General features: G+C 37.8%; 2 protein-coding genes across 2 annotated transcripts in view; one reads left to right on the top strand and one right to left on the bottom strand.

Moving 5' to 3' along the window:
- LOC134214466 (opsin Rh4) overlaps positions 1-22,426 on the bottom strand; it is a 371,396-nt gene that overhangs the window by 289,302 nt on the left and 59,668 nt on the right. The gene's annotated exons all lie outside the window — the stretch shown is intronic.
- LOC134208765 (protein yellow) overlaps positions 4,935-22,426 on the top strand; it is a 28,343-nt gene continuing 10,851 nt past the window's right edge. Inside the window, exon 1 of the mRNA XM_062684689.1 lies at positions 4,935-5,189. The gene's annotated coding sequence lies outside the window, so the exon portion shown is untranslated. The remainder of the gene's footprint in view (positions 5,190-22,426) is intronic.

Below are 22,426 nucleotides of genomic sequence, written 5' to 3'. Positions count from 1 at the left end.
GATCAAGTGAAAAATCAAGTGAGTGTGTATGTGTTTGATCCGAACGTTCGAACGTTAGTATGTGTTCGATGAACATACGAATATCGCCCAAGGAAAAACGCAGTTTTCAGCGTTTTTCCAGCAATTCCTCAGTAATTGCTAGTTTTGATAAGTGAAAAATGAATATGGAAATGCAATGAATATATTATGATGGAGGGTAAGTCCGTAAATTGCCCCAAAATATTGATTTAGTTCAAAACTTTATTAGTATTAGTGTGGATTCGAATAAAATCATCGTCATCATCGGATTGATTACGGTTTATAGAGCCTTAACTCTTAAGCGGTGCTTACCCATACGCTTAAACCTGGTTTAAGCACTAAGCGGAGGTGAAGAAATCGCCCCTAAGTGGATTATTCCATTGCTGTCGAGCGTTGATTTCGAACCAAACACCGCATAGGTCAAGTGATCATCACGACAGTCAAGATGACATGGATATGACAACCACAACATCAGGAAAGTTTTCCTACACTCAACTAAACTATCTTAGAAACATCATAAGCATCATCTTATGAACCGTAGAAAAATAATCGAGTTTCATTTTCATTGAGCCTCTTATGATAATTAGTTGGCCCGCAATGAAATGCATTTCTGTTTCTTATGAAGTCCATAATACTTATCTATAGAAAAAACAAAACATAAGAGCTGTCTTATGATATTCATCACTTATCTTGATGTGAAAAACTCATAACACAAATCTTATGAAATGAGTAGTCAACATGGCGGAGTATGTATAAGTAGCCCATCAACCGAGGAAACTTTGAATATTTCCTCACAATCTCCAGATCGCTCCAGATCGATCGCAGTTAAGAGTCGGTCGTAAATTGGAGGAATGCAAATGTAAGTAAATGATTCCTCTTGTTAAAGTTGTGTATTGTGTTAAATATTTACTTCTAAAATCATAATTTATATTTTTCAGATCCTTGTCGATGCAGCTCATCGAGTCCACCAGCAGAAGGAAAAAAACCACGGAGAATTCTTGAGTCTTATCAACTGGTGTAATCACCTAGACGGATGGTGGTCGAGGTTCTACAAAACCGCACCGAGCGGCCTTTTGATTAATTTAGTGTTAGAAGGGAAATCGGGAATTTACCCATATCAATTCATGCGTACAATTGTTGTATAGTATATCCCCAGTTATGGAGCTGAGGTTTGTAATAATTGAATCTGCTACACAACAATTTTGGTAAAATAGGGATATTTATCGGCCTTATTCAGCAAAACCTCGACCAAATATCAATAGGATGAGTCCGCGGCATTGAATATTGGTTTGAATACGTTTAATATGATGCCATATATTATATCTACGATAATACTGCGAATATTACTTTATATAAATGACACACTGGTAGTATAAGTACCATGGTACAAGAATCTTGAAATGAGTGCCATACCAATTATTATTTTTATCAAAGATAGTCTTGGAATAATTTTTTTGTTCTCTTGTACCATGGTACAAGTACCACAGGTGTGTCCTTAGTATTAGGTTTGCTTAAATTTTATTGAACAAAATGTAAACGCACCAAACACAAGAAAAAATAAAATATTATGTTGTAAAATAATTTGCTGCGATTTGATTATGTTTCTTTTTCATTTGCTCTCGTAGGAGTACACAGCATGCATCATATGCAAAAGTGAATGAATTTCTTTATGCGCTCTAAACAGGCTTAACATTTTCATAAAACAATCTTATGAAAATCATTCTCGGTCATATAACACACAGTTCATAAGAAAATCGTATGAAGTTTATGAGCAATTCTTATAGCAAAAAAACATAAGAAATTCGTATGACTATCATTAGTTTTCTTGGCTGAGTGTATCATTCATGCTGGTGATCACAGGCAGAAGAAGTGAAGACATGGTGAGTGACCAAGCGCTAGTTGCTAAAATGTCACTTTCATGGTGATTATTACACCAAGCATATGAGATCCATATTGAGCATCACAATTGAGTACTTGACACATGACCTGGATTTTGTTATTGTCACGCTTTGTGTGACTTGAACGGTGACACTTTGCAGCACTAGTGAAAATATTGCTCTTCGGTTTTCATTTCGTGACAATTTGAAAAAAAAATCTACCGAGGGGTCCCAAACAACTTTTTTTCTCTCCCTGAAACGAAACTTTTCAGTTGGAAAACCATCGATTAATTACTGCGTCCCTTATTAATTAGATAACCTGGATTTTTTTTTCAATCATCTTATAAAAACTAAGGGGGAATAGATTATAACCAAGTTATAGTCTAAATAACTTGTTTAGTGGAACTCAAGCATAACGAAGCCGAACTCGATAAATGTATTTATGTTATTCGCGAAAACAGCTAAGAAAGGCCTGGATGGAGATTATGCACTGCATCGTAATCGTAATGCATCGTAATATTATGCACATAAGCACCCAATTCTTTCCCAACTCATGCCAACATTGTTATGTGAATGAATAAGTTTAATTGGTGTCATAAAACGATTGATCATGTTAAACAATATTTTACCATGGTAATATAAGAGCCCTTCTACGCCATGTGGTAATATATGCGTCTACAAAACATAACCATGCTAAAGGTGGCTGGAAATGGAACTAAAAAAGAGTATAAAAATCTAAAAAATGCTGTATTTTGTCCTAGAAATCCTACCGTTGCGATGCGTAGTTAATGAGAACGAGTGATTCAATCAAAAAGAAAATTCATTTCATTAAAAACTATGTGACTCTTTCAAACAATAGCTCAGTTTTAACCCCATTTTTATTACAAATATTAACACGCAAGTTCCTATAATAATGCCATGCGTATACGCAGTTCTTATAAGTTTGGAGAACTACTCATAAGAAACTATTATTTTCAAATTCATAACCAATTTAAAATTTTGTCCACTTTTCATATTATAGTCGCATTATTGCTATTGGCAATAGCTTTCAATAACATTTAATTATTTGGTCAAGCCGAGGTCAAGCCAAATACCACCGATAGAAAACGCAAACACAAAATCTGGAGATCAGAATCAGGGTAGTTTTGTAAAGGATTTTCAAAAGTTTGGATTTTTAGTCAGAAAACCGTGCTAAAGGGATGAATCTTATGAAAACAAAATTGTCCCACAGAATCAGAATAGTTAACCAATAAACAAAAATCATACTCCAAATGCATTTTCTTCTAAACGACTCTTATTTGCTTGGTACAACCAGTAGACTTTACATTCTATTTTTTTTTTCTTTTGTAAAAGTTTTTTTTGTACTGTCTCTGTATCTATGTTCCTTAGATCTCCGTTACCAATCCTCGAGCATTTGTCAAAGCTCAATAAAAACAAATGTGTTCCTTACTATCAAAACCAAAAAAATGATTTAACTTAAGGATGCCAAGAAAATAACTAACCTAAAAATTTCTAGACCGAACCGGGGATACCGCTCAGCCACCTCCAGCATGGTCTTGGCATGCCCAGTTTACAGGTAGGTAAAATGGTTTGATAAGATCATCTTTAGAGATGTGATAAAAAGCGTCAGGTTTTCAGAAATTCTGTGTCTCTTGAATGTCAGAATTCCATCGTTTTTCGAGCTCAAACAATCAATTTGTAAATTCTCATATATCTGGATAAATCTCTACGAAATTTTCTAATTTACATTTAAATCCAAAAAGTGTAACAGAACAAAAATTGCGAAGCGGTAACGGTTGTCGGCCAAATGTTGAATTTAATAATTCGGCTCCGTTATGCTTGTTCACATCTGAGCCTTTGAAATTAGGCTTAAAATAAAAGAATAAGAAGAATATTCCTCTATTGCCTTTGATTCATGAAGAATGGTCAAAAAAATGAATGAAAGACTCAACTGAAGTGTGTGACTCGTAACTGGCTGCTGGTATTAGATTAGAATGCGCCTCATTTCGCATCTCATTTCGATAGCTCTTCGTATGAGAGTTTGCATGGTTTGCTCGTTTCAAGTCGAAACGCACAATACCCAGGTTTCATTTGAAAAAGAAAAAAAAAAGTTTTTCGGGACCCCTCGGTAGATATTTTTTAAAATACACAGAAAATGAAAGATAAGAAGCCATATTTTTTCGTAGTTGAAATTTTAGCAATGCTCATTTTATCGGAATGTATCGGAAAGCAGGCTCCGCCAAAGTGACCGTGTGCTGCAGTAGCTCAAGACCTGATATTAGGTGGGAAACTAAACAGACATTACAACAAGACAGCCCACCAACGAGGCAAAAGATTTGCGCAGGCCCATAAGCCGCATGTAAAATCAAAACATACGAAAAGAGATAATACGATTCGATATAATCGCTAATCTAGAAGCTTCATATTTCATTTCGTTTTGACAATACAAACATGACTACAGTTCACGAGGAACAAACATTTCAAACTCTAAAAAATATGTACATGGAGTTAAATTCAAAATATTCAAATATCGTTATCTGTCAGGAGCATATTTCCCTCATTTTCCTACAGGATTAGTTAGAGTAAGACTTTCAACTGATTACCAGCATTATCAAATATGATTAATCGATTACTGTAAACTGTTGGTTATTATTTTTCAATTAATATTCCTACTAGCTGCAGATTTGATGCAGTCATGAGCTATGCAGATCAATCTGTGCCTTTCCGCTACCAAAACAGCGTTCTTGAGATCTTTTTCGGTCTGGTGCGCCTGACTTTTCTGCTACACTATCATATTGCTATTGACGACCTCCTGCAAACCCTGCGGCAGCATCAAACAACCACACGAACGTGCCACTCACATGTCTGGTAAGCAGCTGAGTTCGGCGGCGGTCGTTGTTGTTCCGATCGGCTGGCTGTGATCCCACGTTATTCGAGGATCAACTCGCTCCGACTATCTTGGAGCGTATCAGCGATGATATGCCGACCTGTGAGCGGGGTGCTCTTCGAACTGGTTTAGCTATAAACTACTCGATCCACGCGTGCCACCAATCAGTTTGCATCGAGCCTTAGTGGGTATCGGTTTCGAGTTTACCGCGAAAACGTGATCGTATCGTGCTGTTAAAGCAAGCGCGCGCACGCCGGAGCTCAATACGTTTGTAATCAATTCGGACACAATAGTCGCTGGACTGTTTTATTGTTCACTGGTGAAGGAGTGCAACGTAGAGACAATTGCGGTAATAAATAGTGAGGTTATCAAAAGTTGCCCACCGGGGGCCTCCAGATCATAATCACGTAAGTATCGTGTGTGTACCAAGAAACTGACAGTTGGAATTGATATATTGTTGGCAGTAACGAGACTTTCGAAATGTTGTCACCTAGTTTATTTTTGCAATTGAACGCATGGTGGATATTTGCGTGGTTTTAAGTGGAACACGGACTGGAGGTGCAACACCTTTCGTACATATCATTCATGGTGCTCGATCTGAATGAAAACGGATCAGAAGTTGTTTACGGTCAAAGCGAGTGTGTAGGAAATTTTGAAATGAAGAACCGGCTTCTAATTAGGATCGAATTAGTGTTTTACTGAGCGTATAAACATGACAAGGGTTTAGACATGGCTGGTCGCTTTTGTGCCCGATTGGATCCTAGATAATAAAGTGAAACAACAGAGATGGCGTCCAAGGTGACGGCAAACCGTTTCTTCAACCACAAGATGTGAAAATTTGCCGTCAAATGTATGCCGTATGCATGGGAGTTGACTTGAACGGAACTGGCTTTTGTAATTATGTAATTGAAATCAGCAAACCAACCAGTCTGATTTGAAGTAGTATTTGAAACATTGATGTGTATCGTTTGATTATTAGTTCGTTAAGTTTGTTCCAGAGAATATTGATTTAAATTTTGATTCGGTTGTGATTAACAAACGTAACAAAACAATTATTCCCTGTTCATTGGATCCATAATATGCCTTGACATGACATAGTATTTTTTTTACCCAAATAGTTTTCCGTGGTCTAAACACAAAAGCAAAAAAAGACATTTTTAGGAGAAGGATTCTTCTTTGGGTGACTGTTTTTTCGCTATTAGATTCTTTTTTGGATAATATGAGTTTGAACATCGAGCCTTCATAATCAAAATACATTATCGAAAAACGTGATCAAATCCTTAAATATGGTTCGTATGAATAATAAATTAACGAATTTTGCATTTACGGTGTGCCAGTCAATACATCCCAGATAGCTTAAGAATGTTGCGTTAAATGACTTAGGTGTCGAGCAAATGTATTCGACTGCCTTTTTGCCTTTCTCGTACAACAAAGTTGTACCGAAAGGCTATAGGATTACTCCAAAACACAACATTTGATAGAAAGCCCAGAGATCCATAGCATTATATACCGCTCGACTCAGTTCGACGAATCGAGGTGATGTCTGTATGTATGTGTATGTGTGCAAATTTTGTAGATACACTTTTTGGAACTTAGCATCGCATCAAGTTACATTCGACGGGGTATGCGGTCCCATTGTTTGCTATTGAAAATTGGCCTGATCGGACGTTGCATTTCGGAATGATTGACAAATCATTTCAATCATTTCATATGCAAAACGATAGAAAACATGCGATCTATTCCCCTAAAGTTCTTTTTTGACCTTTCTAATGAAATTTTTATCAATACATTTTATGATGAACGAGAATGGCATTAGCGTCTCTAGGTGGATTAATCTGGGTTTTGTTTTATTTTCTGCACTTCTGCAGTTTTATTTGCTACTAAGACATACTTAGTTTTACCTTCTTGAGTTCAGTAAAATAAGGCACAGCAGTATTCAAATAAATTTTTTCTAGACCTTTGAAAAAATATCATTTGTTGGCTCTCAGAGCTCAGTAAAACATAATTGCTTTAAAAGCAGCGATACCCACCATTGAAAGAGATAATAAATGTTTGAGTAATGACAAATTTTAAATTCAATTCTGTTAAGGAAAGCATCCCAATAGAGAGGAAATCACTCTCGCTTTAAAGTCAGGATAATGAGTAGAATATGTGAGCTCAACCATTTGTCCCTTCCAATTCATTTCCCTATGATTTTGAAATTACTATTTTCGGTTTTCTGCAGATTCGTATGGTTAAAAATGAATCAGAAGCGCAGTGAAAGTAAGCTGATTATTTTTGAATTCATCGGCCGCTGAAGCCACTCGACTGGCTTTCAGTCGGAGACATCACAATCCTTACTGCCACGTACGCTTACATCGCGGGCGAAAACCAAACGTTGCAAATAAATATATTTGTGTTTGGTTTCACGCCACTTCTGATTTCTGATTCTACTTATTTCTTCTTTATTTCGGCCATTTTTGAGGATGGTGTCCTCCAAAAAGGTTTTTATAGAAAAGAAGGTTGATCCGACAATCCGAAATAAACTTTCTTCAAAGTGCAAATCGTAAATAGCGAATCAATCGTAAATAGCGAATTTGATAGCGCCTTGGAGGGAGATGATGCAGTAAATTTTAATTGATGGAATCACTAACAGCAACCAAGCTACCACGCCGAACCCGATGCCACCGAAACAGTACATTTTTGCAATTAACTCTTTCTTTTCATAAAATGTTAGTCCTGTTTAGTTAGTTCTTTTTCCAAATCCCATTCCAATAACTAACTACATCCAATCGCTTGTCGACACCGTGCGTTGCAACTGTCCGACCGCCACTTGATGATTTATCGCTCAGCCTCCAACATTTGAAATAAATTTTCAGCATTGTCACACTGCCACTCACTCCTAAGTGCTGCTGTGTCCGCTCCGCTGCATCGAATGTCGATCCGCTCTCTGTGGAATCCCGATCAAAATGGCTCGCGCGCGCCGAACAGCAGCTTTCTTGTATTTAATAAATTAAGCCCGTTAGCCCCGCCCCTTTGTGATCTGATATGGGTGTAAATATAATGTGCACTCATAACGATTAATGAAGGGGCGGGGCTTATGGAATTACTTCATTAGATATAAGAAAGCTGCTTTTCGGCGCGCGCGAGCTTTTGATCGAGATTCCGCAGACAACGGACCGTTCGGAGAATGACAAATTCTAAGAATCCTATGAAACTTTCTTGCAAGATTCTGAATTTGGTTATGAGATGTTATTTATCTTAGATGCGTATTGTTGCGAGAAATAACAGCAGAAATTTGACTCAAGACGAAGTTTCTCCATATTACCTAACATTATCTCTTGGCATGTGTCTGTCCGAGCGACGTTCACCGATGGGTGGTTGCTGTAGAAAGTTTCACTGAGGTTTCGTCTTCATTGATTTTATACAAAAGCCACTATTTTATACAAAAGAAGGTTGATCCCACTATCCGAAATAAACTTTCTTCAAAGTTAGAATTAAAAAATCCAAGCAATTGTTTCAGAAACATGTTTTTTCCCACATGAATGAAACAGATTTTCGTGGAAACAAAATTTTGTAGATTCGTTATTATGAAACCACAAGTGTTCTTTAGCTCAAATCGTCCTTATTCGATATTGAAGATATCGAGTAAGAGGGGTAAAATCTACCTGCCCGACTATTTTTAATTACTTTTGCTGGTCTACCGTTTTGATGGCAAACCTTCTTGAAGGCCAATCAGCTTATAAAAGCATGCTTCTGGAACAGTTTCAAAAATGTTGATACTTATCCAGTTTTTCGCGAGCGATAACGGCCGCCAACTAGCCTCCGGATAGTTTCAAATTTGATGTTCCTGGAGGTCAGCCGCCCCCACTGCTCTGAGCATTCCGAACAAAGTGGTAAATAAGAAGCTGTGGATGCAATATATCCACACTTTCTCTTTTGCTGCATTGCTCAGATTGCTCCATGTCAATTTTTTTCTTTTAATTTTTTCTCTTTTCCTTCCAGCTTCTTCCTTCTTCTCCGTTTAATTTTTTCTCTTCTCACTTCTCGTACCTTACTTCTCGCTTCTCACTTCTCACTCTTCACTTCTCACTTCTTACTTCTCTCTTCTCACTTCTTACTACAATAATATCCCGATTTTATCATACCCTTGATGAATTTTTGGGTGATAAAATAAGGAATGTGACAAAATCGATTTTTTTTAATTTTCAATTTTTTTATTCATTTTACAAATTTTAATCAGTTTATACCTTGGAAAGGTAAAATGCGTGAACGGTACCCGTTTTTTCTTATCAAAAAGACCTAAAAAATTCAGAAAAAAACGCAGAGATGATTTATAATAGGCGCTGTAAGTTATTTCATGAAAATCATTGTTATTTGCGGAATTTTCAATTTTTTTTGGGATGACAAAATGGGTCAAAAATGTGACAAAAGCGGGACGTGAAAAAATCGGGTCGAAATTGTGATAAAATCGAAGGTAGACAAAAAACGGGGAGTGACAAAATCGGGTCAACACTGTGTCACTTTTCACTTCTCTCTTCTCGTTTCTTTCATTTCACTTCTTTCCTCTTCCCACTTTTTACTTTCCACTTCTCACTGCTCACTTCTCACTATTCACTCCTCACTAGTCATTCGGCCTAATGTCCGTTCGGCCGAATGACCCAGCATCAGTCCCACCTTCTTTTAAAAACATGTTTCCGAAAGAATGTTGATCTTGATGCCGGGGTATCTTCTAAATGAGTTTGTGGCCACTAAAGGCCCTTCGGGAACCTGTTGCAAGATGACCGTTCCGGTTGACATCCATCCTATGGTCCTAACTACATGTATAACATGTTTCCAAAACAATTCCAAGAATTTTGATACTCATATTGCCAGGGTTTCTTCTAAATGAGTTTGAGGCCACTTTAGGCTCTCCGGGAACCTGTTCCACGATTACCGGACCGGAATATAGTCATCCTACGGTCTAAACTATTTGGAAAGCATGTTTCCGGAACAATTCCAAGAATTTAGATACCCATATTGCCATGAATTATTCTAAATGAGTTTATGGTCACTTTAGGCCCTCCGGGAACCTCCAACTTTGGTTGAGAACGTATCTACTACAGATAGATGATTTTTTTCTTGAATTAGGCGCAACGTTAAGACATAACCCTCTCCATCAAAATTTTATGTAAATTGTGTTCGTCGCCAAATTCATTTAAAGTGGGATAATTTAGTAGCTCAAATGAAAAATGAAAAAAATAGAAGTTTACCAAAAACCTGATTAATCCTCCTAACGGTAATATAGCCTTTCTCGGGCATAATAGGAGAATGTATTTTGATCATAACTTTCGAGCCCATTGTCCGATCCAGCCTATTTTTAATAGGGAATAATGGAACAACATTCTCTGACGAATTAAACTTGTTGCGAGTAAATCGGGGTTTGAGATAAGTGCCTAAAAAAGAGTTAAGATGATTTTTACTCACACACATACAGACATTCACAGTCACGTACACACAGACATCCCCTCGATTCGTCGATCGGTATTCAACACCATGGGTGGGGTGTTCTCGCTTTCTTTTCAATGCTTTGCTGTTGACTTGCCCTTAACCGATTTGTTCGCACCATGTTGTATTTTACGGGAAATCCTGACCCATTGTTTCATATTAAAATTTTACTGGTTGGGATTATGGGCTCGAAAGTTATGGTCAAAATACTATTTCCATAATGCACGAGAAAGACACCATTACCGCTAGGTAAATTAATCAGGGTTTTTTAAATAACCATATCGTTTCTTTTGTCGTAATTGCCTCTCATATGTCTTTCCTTTGTTGTTTTTAAGAAAATGTTTGTTTAACGGTGATGAAATTCTTGTTTCATTTCTATGTCCCGTAACAGTAATGAAACAAGAACTTCATCAATTTTTCATCATCGTCATAAATTTAGTATTATTCGTTTCCTCCTTCCCTACTGTATTCCCTAATCCAGATTGAAACACGAGTCTTTCGATTCACTTAATCTAACGTTATTTTGTAAGAATAAAATAGCATAAAGATTTCGGCTCCGTCCGGCATATGAGCCGAGAGCTTTCGAAATTAATAAATGTTTTATAAAATTTAAAAAAAAATCTTTCCATAGCAGGTGAAATAATATAGTATCTATGTGAGTAATAGTTTAATAGTACGTTCTACAACAATACAGAAAAGCTATTCCTTCCAAAGTGACTACGTTGCCAAGTACATTATTTTCTATTCAAAGGCTCAAGTTACATGTTTTACAATTTATTTGAAGAAAACAATATCTTCGAATTCTTGGCAATTCCACGAAAGGTAAAGGTTCGGCATGCATAACAAAATCCTATGTAATTGATAAATTCCATATGAATCATATAATATTCAGAACTCCATAACTCGAGAACGGCTCATAGTACCTTGGGGTTTCGAGTGTTTCTTATACAAAATTTTCTGGAGAACACGATGCTGGTGTTATTTTCCGAATAAAAATATACTCATTGACAGAAAAATACGATTTTATACTTAAAACGCAAAAACAATAGAGTTGGCAACACTTCTACTCAAAATCGATATTTTTCTCAAAAAGTTTGAAGAATTCTCTTCAAAATGCATAAAAAGAAGTTATTTGTAGCTCAAAAACTTGCCGAGATATGAGTTGCTCAAAAATATGTTTTTTACAAATCGTCAAAAACGGGGGGTGCTCCCATTTGCCGAGGGGTTGTCCAATCATCAAATAAATATGGATTTTTACATATAATCGATAGATAAACAAATCCACTAAATTTGATTAAAATCGGTGAAACTCGATTACAAGTGGTTCGGTCACTTGGTATGGAATGACCCAACAGTATTTTGATTTTGTCAAGACTGAAAAACCATTTCCGGAACATGCACGAAAACAGCACGGCACAGAAGCAGCGCCTTGCGCTCTAATATAGTGGACTCAAGTTCGTGCCTCGTGTTGAACTATTTTTTATTCTCCAATCTTAATAACTATATCGTAACGCATAGGACGCGTTACATAAAAATAATTCCATAATCAGGTGGTGGAATTGAATGGGAATAATGGGATAGAACGAACTCGTCTTATGACAAGTGATAAGTACTCGAAGTATTATTAAATTTGTTCTTCACAACTCAGCCTAAGCTAAACTAATAATGATTTGGAAAAGTTTAATACTTTTTTAAACGGATATGTTTTCAGTGAAATCTTCTAACAAGGGCAACCAACTCCTCCAAACTCCCGTATGAGAGGGAGGGAAGAGTCTTCATACGCGAGTATGGCACAAGAAATCGGTTTCTAATCCACTTATATAGAAAGAACATTCTTCATGCCTGTCGTATCCTAACGGAATTATCAAATCTGTACTTTTGCCTCTCATTCTATCATTAACATGTACGTCTAAGTTTGGAAGATGATATTAGCATTACCATATCAAATAAAGAAAATATACATAGGTCAAAAAGTACGCTGCTTTGTATTGGTAAATATTATAGTCTAACAATTTATCAAAAAAAAGGTTTTATATTTTCAATAGCCGGGATATCCTTGCACTTGAAAATTTACATATTTCAAGCAGAATTCTGTTGCTTCCGATAACGAACCAGCCCGTAAATCAAAGTCGTTACCCTCAATTGAAAACTGTCTCTAGTTTGCATATTATCAGCAGAACACTAAATTTGCACTTCATACAAAATGCCTGCGCTTGACCTAGTAGCAAAATAACATCAAACGTATCTCGCTATGGCGGGAAAACGTGGATACCGAGCACCTGACCCAGGTCAGGTCAGGTCGAATCTACTGGCAAGCCGCCAAGCTATTAGGCCGCCGACCGCAGCCACCAGTATGAGACGTTACCCATCCAGCCAATGTGAGACTAATTCAAGAACAGCCACTACTCGCAGCACTGCTTCCACCAAGTTTAGTTCCAGACGTTAGTTCCATCGCATCAATTAAACGGTTCGGTTAATATCGGGTAGGTAGCAGGTGGATGCGTAAGGTGGGAAACATGTTCATTCATTTGGTTTTTGCTGCCTCATCGATTTGCCCAGCAAAGCGTCTAGGTCTTCGCGCGAACTCAATCGACAGCAAGGTCGTCGTGCCGGTTAGTGTGGGCTAGGGCTTGGATTACTAACCGCATCGAAAATTCGGTTTATCTCCCAACGAATAGGTATAATGTACACAAAAAAAAAGTCATAATTGAAGGTCGGCGTTGAGAACTGGGTTCAACACCACTGTCCATTAACGACCGCAGGCACTCCCAGGCAAATTGTATTAATTAAAACGTTGAAATATGTCTGCCAAATTTTAACTCGTGATGCAGAAAGTGATTCTGATTCGCAGCGGGTTTTTCGCATCTTGGAATGGACTGACCGGTTTGAGTTCGGATAATATCATGGGTTCAATAATTCATTTTATAAAAGCACCGAATGGTCTTTACCCTTGCAAGGTTTTGACACCTTCGTCTGGGAATGTAAGATAGGAATGGCGGATTTCTGTACCGAAAACACTCGAATCACTTTTTTGCGACAATGATTGAATATAGTGTTAAACCTAGACAGACATGTGATGACAGACAGTTAACCGGTTTCGGTCAACAGCTTTTTTGTTTCATTTCGTCGTTATTCCGCATGTTCTTCTTTTCTTCAACATACTTAAAAAATATTCTCATTATTGTCATTTCTCGGTTTGTTTCTAGAAAAATGTTACAAAACATTTAGTTTTGCATTGCATGTCGTTCATGGCATTAGAGTAAAGTGAAGTTATGCCGACAGTGCTTCTTAAAATCATTTTTATTATGTTTAAAAATACTATGAGTAAAACCCGATTTTTCTTAAAAGATAGTCAAATGAATATAAACCTATTTTGTTCAAACCTACATTGGCAAAATAACACGTTTGTTTAATTCAACTCGTACTTGAACAAACTCAATATGTCGAAGTTCAATCTAATCGCTACATCGATTTGCCGGACAACGAGATCGCTACTCTGTGTGCTACATATATCTACTCAACGCTCGGAAGCAAGTGAACCAGACAGGTTCACAACATAGTGGGAGATAAATGGTGCGTTACAAACGTCGGCAATTAATCAATCCGGCTCTGCTGTTTTGAACCTGTAAACCGGGCTCAACTAGGAAGCATATACCAGCCGCGAGCTCATTCCGTATCGGCACGGACGTGTGTCGATTTGGATTAAACTGCAACTAGCCAAAGCGAAGGATTTACACGATGTGATTTATCCGATGATATAAACGATGGTGCGCGTTCCAATTTTGGTTGGTTGAACGCTGAAAATTTTGTAAACAAAGTGCATATTGATGTTCCATCGCTTTTCCAAAGCTCATGGAAATCGAAAGGAACCTATGCTGGAAATTTAACTCCCTCGTTCTGCGGGTAAATATGCACGAACGGTATCATTTATTGAGATGTTGTTCGAGCACAGCTCAGCTCAGAATGTCTCATAATGTAAGGTAAGCCAGCGATATTACTTTTCTATTTACTTCATCAGCTTGCATCTACTGGTGAACATGAAAAAAAAGAACTACATACTCTACCTTGCAACAGTATTTTTCCATCACGAGAAATGTGCAATTCACAAATCTGTGCTATGTACATATCTCTTGAAATATGTTGCAAACGTTTCCGTCGCAGAAAAAAAATATGTTCTAAACAGTGCAAAGCGTATCTTTCTTCAGATTGACCCGCATTCTACAATGTGACGGTGAAACGCGCTCAGATGATCGGGATCTAAAAGGGACAGTAGGGTGAACTTAAACAAACGATGTGTACTTATACATAAATTGATATCCGGATTTCATGGAAATTGTTCGATATTTAATCCGACACTCTCATATTAAAAAAAAGCAAAATAAAACAAAATAGTATTATGTAATAAAGGACGTGAGATGGCAATTCCGATTTGCTGTCCGGTCCAGTCTTGTAAAAGTTATCAGTACCTATGTCATTTGATAAATTGGTTCATAACTTTCTTCAGAAGCCAAATTTACTTACAACACTGGTCCGGTCTACATGTGAAAGTGATCCTCGATTTCTTGAACCGGGACAAGACAATTGACAGTTTATGTATCGGCAGGCATAAAACGTCTTCAATAAATAGCCGTGTAAGCTAAAGATTGGCGCAAAGATAAATATTCGCGCGGAAATACGGAAATTTATTTGAAACTCTTCTCAATAATTCTAGAAGCAATTTTATAAAAAAGGGTAAGTAATACGGGATTGGACTATTCTGGCACAATAGATGTGTTCTGAAATTTCGCCTTTCTATTTTTTTCATTTTAGATGAAGATTCACCTTTCTCATTATCACCCTAAAATGCATATCTATAAATCAGGCCATAGCCCATCGGCAAAGTGCACCGGCTGCTTCTGATTGCTACGGAAGCTAACAAAGAAGTAGTTGTCTTTTGTATTTGCTATCCAATGAAAAGCACTCTCACTGCCACGAGCAGCTTTCGCCTATATTTAACATATTTTCGCGAGTCTTGAAGTTGTGTTTTAGAATAATGTGGGACAAAAGCTAGCACCTAACTATAGAAAGTATAGTTCATGAGGGTATGCTTCATCAGCAGTTATTAATTCGGGAAATGTAGAGTAAGACGGTATAATATGCCCCCTGACCAAAACGCTCCTGTGTGATATCTAGAAAACTAAAACTAACTAAGTAGAGAAATCAGTTGGTGCCTATAAATATTTGTAAGATTATCACTCAGTGTTTTGCCTTTCTCGTATACTAAGTATACGTAAAGGCTATATGCTCGCTCAAAACCAAACTTTTTATAGGAGACCCGGAGACCCATAGTGTTATAAACCAATCGACTCAGCTCGACGAATTGAGGTGATGTTTGTGTGTGTATGTGTGTGCGCAAAAAGTCTCGCCCATTTTAAAGGCACTTATCCTTATCCGACTTATCCTTAATTAATTGCTCGCACCAATTACTCGTTGCATTCGACGCAGAATCCTGTCCCATTGTTTTCTATTGGAAATAAGCCGGATCGGACTATGAGATCAGAATTTATGGCCAAAATACATTTTTTTACGCCAAAAATTCGTGAAAAAAAGTCTCGCCCATTTTCCAGACCTTACCCTTAACCGAATTGCTCGCATTCAATTGTTGCATCCAACGGAGAATCCTGTCCCATTATTTCCTATTAAAAATTATACGAATCGGACTATGGGATCGAAAGTTATGGCCAAAATACATTTTTTCACGCCAAAAACGCGTAAAAAAATCTCGCCCATCTTTCTCACTTTTACCCTTAACAAATTGCATTCGACGAAGAATTCTGTCACATGATTTCCTATTGACAATTTGCCGAATCGGGCCAAGGGATCAGAAGTTATAGCCAAAAAACATTTTTTACGCCAAAAACGCGTGAAAAAAAGTCTCGCCCATTTTTCAGTCACTTACCGTCAACCGATTTGCTCGTAACAAGTTACATGCGACGCAGAATTTTGTCCCATTGTTTTCTATTTAAAATTAGCCGGATCGGACTATGGAATCGGAAGTTATAACCAATATACAATTTTTTATACGCAAAATGCATTTCAAAAACCCATTCATTTTCCCCGCACTTATCCTCAACCGATTTACTGGCAACAACAACAAGTTATCTTCAATAGAGAGGTTATCGAATGCGTTTATTTATCTTACAAATTGAAGATAATATTATTCATAACTTCTTTTGGAAGATAATTCTGTGGATGTATTCAAAATCTTGAAATACTTTACCAACAGTGATTTGATTGATATTAATAGTGTAGGCCTCTGTATTTTTAATTTATTGATTTCTCCAATTATAACCAACAACCGCAAATTTACAAAAAGCCAAATTTCGGTAGCTCGGATGATGGAATTTATAAATCGTTTGTAGGACTAATTGGACATAAATCAGTGTAAGCGAATCTTAGTCGACTTTTTAGAAACAAACTAGAATGTGAGCCAGAAGATGACGAGTTCTGCTTTAACCAGAGCAGTCACCTGTCACCAGGTTAGTTTCGGACTTAACCCACTTCTATCTATCACAAGTTCCTCATATGCTCATATTCGAATTATCATCAAACGATTTCATCAATAATTAGCATCTGTAGTGTTAAGGGAAAAACCCAAATGAATTTGAATGAGATAATATTTGTCACAATTGTTTATTCATACGTTTAAACATTTTTGGTTTTTAAATGTGATGAAAGTAATAATGAAGCTTACAGTCTGTTCAGATTATGATCTTTATGACTTGACATAAAAAACAACTACAATAAGATGTGTGAACTTTGATATCAAGATACTCTTCATCAAGTGGTATAGCTTGTAGTTTGAATAGACTCTCAAAATAGTATTAGATGCATTCTCAATATTTTTGTTCTGGTTTTGGAACAATATGTTATTTTGGTGAAGTATGAGATGTAGTAATAACATAGTAGGCTGACCTAGGAAATAACTGAGTTTGACATTTCATCTAAACTTCCTCCAAAACAGCTTTGATTTTCTTCTACAGTTTGACTTGAGGCATCAATCGGCTTAAAATCTACCGAAGGATTTTGACTAGACTGGGAAGTCATGGTTAATCCCACTTTTGAACTGAAGTAATAAAACGTGTGTTTCTATTTCAGTGGTTTATTACATAATAAATTACTAGTCAGTGTCAAACTCAGTTATTTCCTAGGTCAGCCTACTATGTTATTACTACACTTGGGTCTTCAATTAGACTTGCAAGCAAAAGCGTAGGATTGCCAATTCGACGTTCTAGACTCCCTGGGCATAGTGTATCCATTGTACTTGCCACACAAGGTACACTCAACCCTCTTTTTACGTCATTTATTGCGGGACGTAAAGCGATTGTGACGTAAAAATAATTTTTGCTAAAATTTCTAGTATTTCACTTAGTTTATTGATCGTTGGATACTTTTGAATACATTCACTTGCGTCTTGCATGAGGTATTGTGAGATCTCTCCAAATCCAGGCATATGTATGTTATAAGATCTCCAAATTGTCCTGGAGTTTGAATCAAATGGTCTACTGAATCAACCAAAGCTTCCACGATGTCCCCAGCCGCGGTGTCAACCCAATTTTGTCTTCTGAGTATTAGTCTTTCACTTGTGTCTTAAATTTTAGTATGTAAGATGTTGTAAGATCTCCAAATTGTCCTGTAGTTCTGCCACGACAATTAGGAGATCCTAAAACAACTCATATGCCTGGATTTGGAACGCAAGTGAAAGACAAATACTCTCATAACATATTTAAGCTGATACCTAGGCATGGGACATCATGGAAGCCTTGTTTGATTCAGTAGACTATTTTATTCAAACTCTAGGATAATTTGGAGATCTTGGAACATTTCATATGCCTCCATTTGAGACGCAAGCGAAAGACAAATACTCTGAGGACATAATTGGGTTGTTGCCACGGCTGGGGACATCATGGAAGCCTTGGTTGATTCAAATTCCAGAACAATTCGGCGATCTTACAACATCTCATATGCCTGGATTTGAGACGCAAGTGAAAGAAAAATACTCGGAGGACATAATTGGGTTGAAACCGCGGCTAAGGAGTCTAGGGAATTCTTGGATGACCTGGAAAGGAACGGCTGTTTAAGGCATATTGAGTTTGGTTTAATAGATCATACATATAAAGCCTGGTTTAATAGCCCTAGCACATGTCCCACATAGGTTACTGCAACTCTTATGTGACCAGATTTAGTCACAACCAAGTTGCTGCAACCATTTTTGTCAGACTTGTGTTGCTCGGGAGATCATATAGGGGCCCTCTTTTGCTGTGCAGTAAGACGCGCGGCTACAAAGCAAGACCATGCTGAGGGTGGCTGGGTTCGATTACCGGTGCCGGTCTAGGCAGTTTTCGGATTTCAAATTGTCTCTACTTCCCTGGGCATAAATGTATCATCGTGCTAGTCTCATGATATACGAATGCAAAAATGGTAACCTGGCTTAGAAATCTCGCAGTTAATAACTGTGGAAGTGCTTAATGAACACTAAGCTGTGAGGCGGCTCTGTCCCAGTGTGGGGATGTAATGCCAATAAGAAGAAGAAGGGCATGGACCATTTGAAAAAAGAGATAACAGCTCTTTCGTTACGCTTGTAGACCTTAGGTCCTTGGTTACGCGTGTACACTCCAGGCAATTCTTGGATGACCGGGAATGGAACAATTGATGAAGGCAAATGATGAATATACAAAGCATCTACTATGTTCTTTGGGTTTCTAAGAGTGCCTTCTTATAGGTTTACTTTTGGATGTCAATAATGTTTCAAATTCTTTTTACGTCAAGTGCCGTAAAAAGGAGGCCATAAAACGAAATGACGTATTGAAAACTGCCGTAAAAAGAGGGTTGAGTTTACGTACATGCTTATGTAATGGCGGGCATGGAAAAGCTTTCAATTGATAACTACCCAGGTAACCAGTAAGCATTATATAAAGCATTTAAGTGGCATTATATGCGCCTTTACTGCAAAACATTAATTGCCAATAAGCCCTATAGTCGCCTTTAATGATATTGTAATGCAGGTTTTGGCCTATTATATGGCTGCTTAAATGCTCATTCCTACTTTATCGATAAAGTAGAAATTTTGCTGAGTAGCATTTATTCAGCATACGAAATCCTGAATAAATGCTTAATTTTAAAAACAAGAAAAAAGGTTTTTTTAATAGCATTTTATTCTAACTTTTTTTTTTACATAGTTTTTTTTTCATATTATATCGTTATTGTATTTTCATATTTGAAATGAAACATAATTTTTTTCTTTCTTTGAGCAGGATTCTAACGCGTGATCTTGCCACCCGACGCTGTAGTTGTCATCGCCTTTACCGGCTGGCCCATAAGAGAGAGATGGTAGTGGGAATAACTTTGCCCAACATAAACAAACCCCCCTTTCAGGAACATTGAAACTTAATCTAACTCATCTCAGAATGCAACAGTCATAAACGTCATACTCAGTTGCAATGAAACAGCTACAGTAGTGCTGCTTTAATGCATCCATCGAAAATAGTGCAATGGAATAATCAAATGTAGCGAAACTATGTAATTAGTGATAGGGTTACGTTAACGACAAGTACTCCTGTCAATGGTCGGAATGGAAAAAACATTCTGCACGAACCGATTTCTATTCTCAAATGTAAGTTCATTGGACAAATAGTCCCCGCTATATGGTTCCATATTGGAAAACATTTGACGTATGAACACTACAGGCCTTAAAGCACTAATGTAGCTGTTCCATTGCACTTAACGAAAAACAACATTGTGCATTCAAAATGCTATTATAAGACTATACCTCTCATGATTGTTTTGATAATGCTTTTAGAACAGCCTGGTTTTCGAAATGCTTATTTATAGCATGGAGCATATGCAATGCCAGTATAATGCTACTATAGTGCTTACTTTAATGCTTATTGGTTACCTGGGTAAGGAAATGCTAATAGAATGCTAATAAATGCTAATAGAATACTAAGTTGAAAAGCACTGTTGGTAGAATCACACCCAAATATCAATTATCGACTATATCGAGGCTTCATGCACGAGCCAACTCGCTTGCGTTTCTGTAGGGAGAGCATCGCCTTTAAGTTTCTCGGACAGAATCGCATCGCTTCGCTCACTCGCCCAAAAATGTTTCGCTCTGAAAAGCGTCGAAACGCAATCGAGGCGTCTAGTTTTTTAACATATGGATTCATTAGCCATTGTTTTAAGCGAAAAAGGTAATTCAATGCATTCAATACTGAAGAACACGTGAAAATCATGCAATGATTGAGATCGCGATTTAAATCATGAACGATTCTCTGGACCATGATTCTGATGGAATTTGACTCACTTATGATTTGAATCGCGGATGAGACTTGAGTATTTGAGATTTTAGCAACACTTTGGAAAAGCAGGCCAAGTTCCAGTTTGGAATGACAATCGGTTGAATGACATCGGTTGTTCATCCTCAGAAACTTGTTTTGAACTCATTGGAGTTTCAGATGATGTGTTTTTGCGCAGCTCTCCCAGACCGGCATGCCGTATTCGATCACGGGGAGGATGATTTGCTTGTAGACAGCAAGCTTATTTTTCAGGGACAATGACGACCGACGGTTGATCAAAGGGTACAGTAGTTTCAACAAAACGTTACACTTCGTCACCATCTTGTCAACCTGTTAGCGGAAAATAAGCTTGTTGTCGAGGGTCAAACCAAGGTAGTCGGCCTCATTGGCCCATTCCACAGTTGTGCCATTGAGATGATTTTACAGTCTCCAGGCGAAACAGGTTTAGGGGATTTATAGTAGGGAAAAATGATGACCTGGGTCTTCGCCGCGTTGATACAGATCTTCCAGCTGGTGAGGTCCTTTGTCAGGGCATCCAGGCCTCGTTGGAGTTTTACCACAAGCGTTCTAATCACTCTACCATTGTACGTTCTAATCACTCTACCACGATGTAGAATGCCGCCTTCTGGAGGTTCTGGCTTGTCAGAGATTAACAGGTTAAACATCAGGGACCCGAGGAAACTGCCCTGGGGGACGCCTGTGACGATGTTATGCGCATTGGAACTCGCTCCGCTGATTCAGACCCGGAATGTCCTTGCCGACAGGTAATTGTTGATGATTTTCACCAGGTAGTTGGGAAGATTGTAGCGTTGTAGTTTGTACACCAGGCCATCAAGGCATACATTGTCGAATGCCTTCACAACATCGAGTTAGCCCATGGCGGTTGTTTTTGAGACAAACTTCTTCGGTCAGCAGACGTTGGTAACTCGGGTCAGTTGGTGTACGGTTGATCGACAGCGTCGGAAACCAAACTGTTCCTCGAGCAAGATGTTGTGGTATTCGGCGATAACTTTCCGAAGAGGGAGGATCTTTCCCAGGCTTCCGAATGGGGATGACTTTGGCTGACTTCCAGGACGATGAGAAGTAACTGACACGGAGATACTGATTAAAGAGCAACGAAAGTCGCTCGAAGAACGGAGCACTCATATTTTTGAGCTCGAGATTCAGGATGCTGTCGAAGCCTGGGGCCTTCATGTTTTTCGATGATTTGATATAGGTCGTCAGTTCGCCTGCTGTGATCTTCAACTCCACCGAGAAGTCGTTGGGATTAAGATGGATGTTGTTGTTATTTCGGTAACCTTCTCTGTAGGAGTTATCAAGCGATTCTTAGAGCCATTGCTGTCTAGTGAGATCAAAAGTGGAATGGGCTGAAGCTTCGATTTTAGAATTTTGATTAGCTTCCAGAATGGCTTAGCACAGTCTGGGAGAGCGCGAATTTTATTGAAAAAAATCTCTATTTCTGAGGTCCACCATTCTTGCCTGGATGATTTTTGTCATGGGATTGCATCGGTTCTTAAGGGCAGACAGCCCGGTACGTTGGTACTACCTGAGGTTGACATTTCGTAGACATGTCCGGATGTGTCTTTTGCTTAAGGTTTAAATGTCCTACCTCAAATCATCTTCTTTTTCTTGATGTTCACATTATTTTTACCGCAGAGGTCCTCTTATTCGCTGAAGTGTTAAATACGCAAACATGTATATATCAATGCTATATTTCTTTACTCAATGTTATTGTTATTTTTAATACCAGCACACCGCATAAATCATAGCAATATGCGTGAATAAACACAAATATGAAGCTTAGAATTAATTGCATATACTTAGTCACATTATATACTTTTTAC

Source organism: Armigeres subalbatus, chromosome 2, assembly GCF_024139115.2.
Source record: "Armigeres subalbatus isolate Guangzhou_Male chromosome 2, GZ_Asu_2, whole genome shotgun sequence".
Taxonomy (NCBI): Eukaryota; Metazoa; Arthropoda; class Insecta; order Diptera; family Culicidae; genus Armigeres; species Armigeres subalbatus.
The sequence above is the reverse complement of the archived record's forward strand: the minus strand, read 5'-3'. Positions and strand labels throughout refer to the sequence as shown.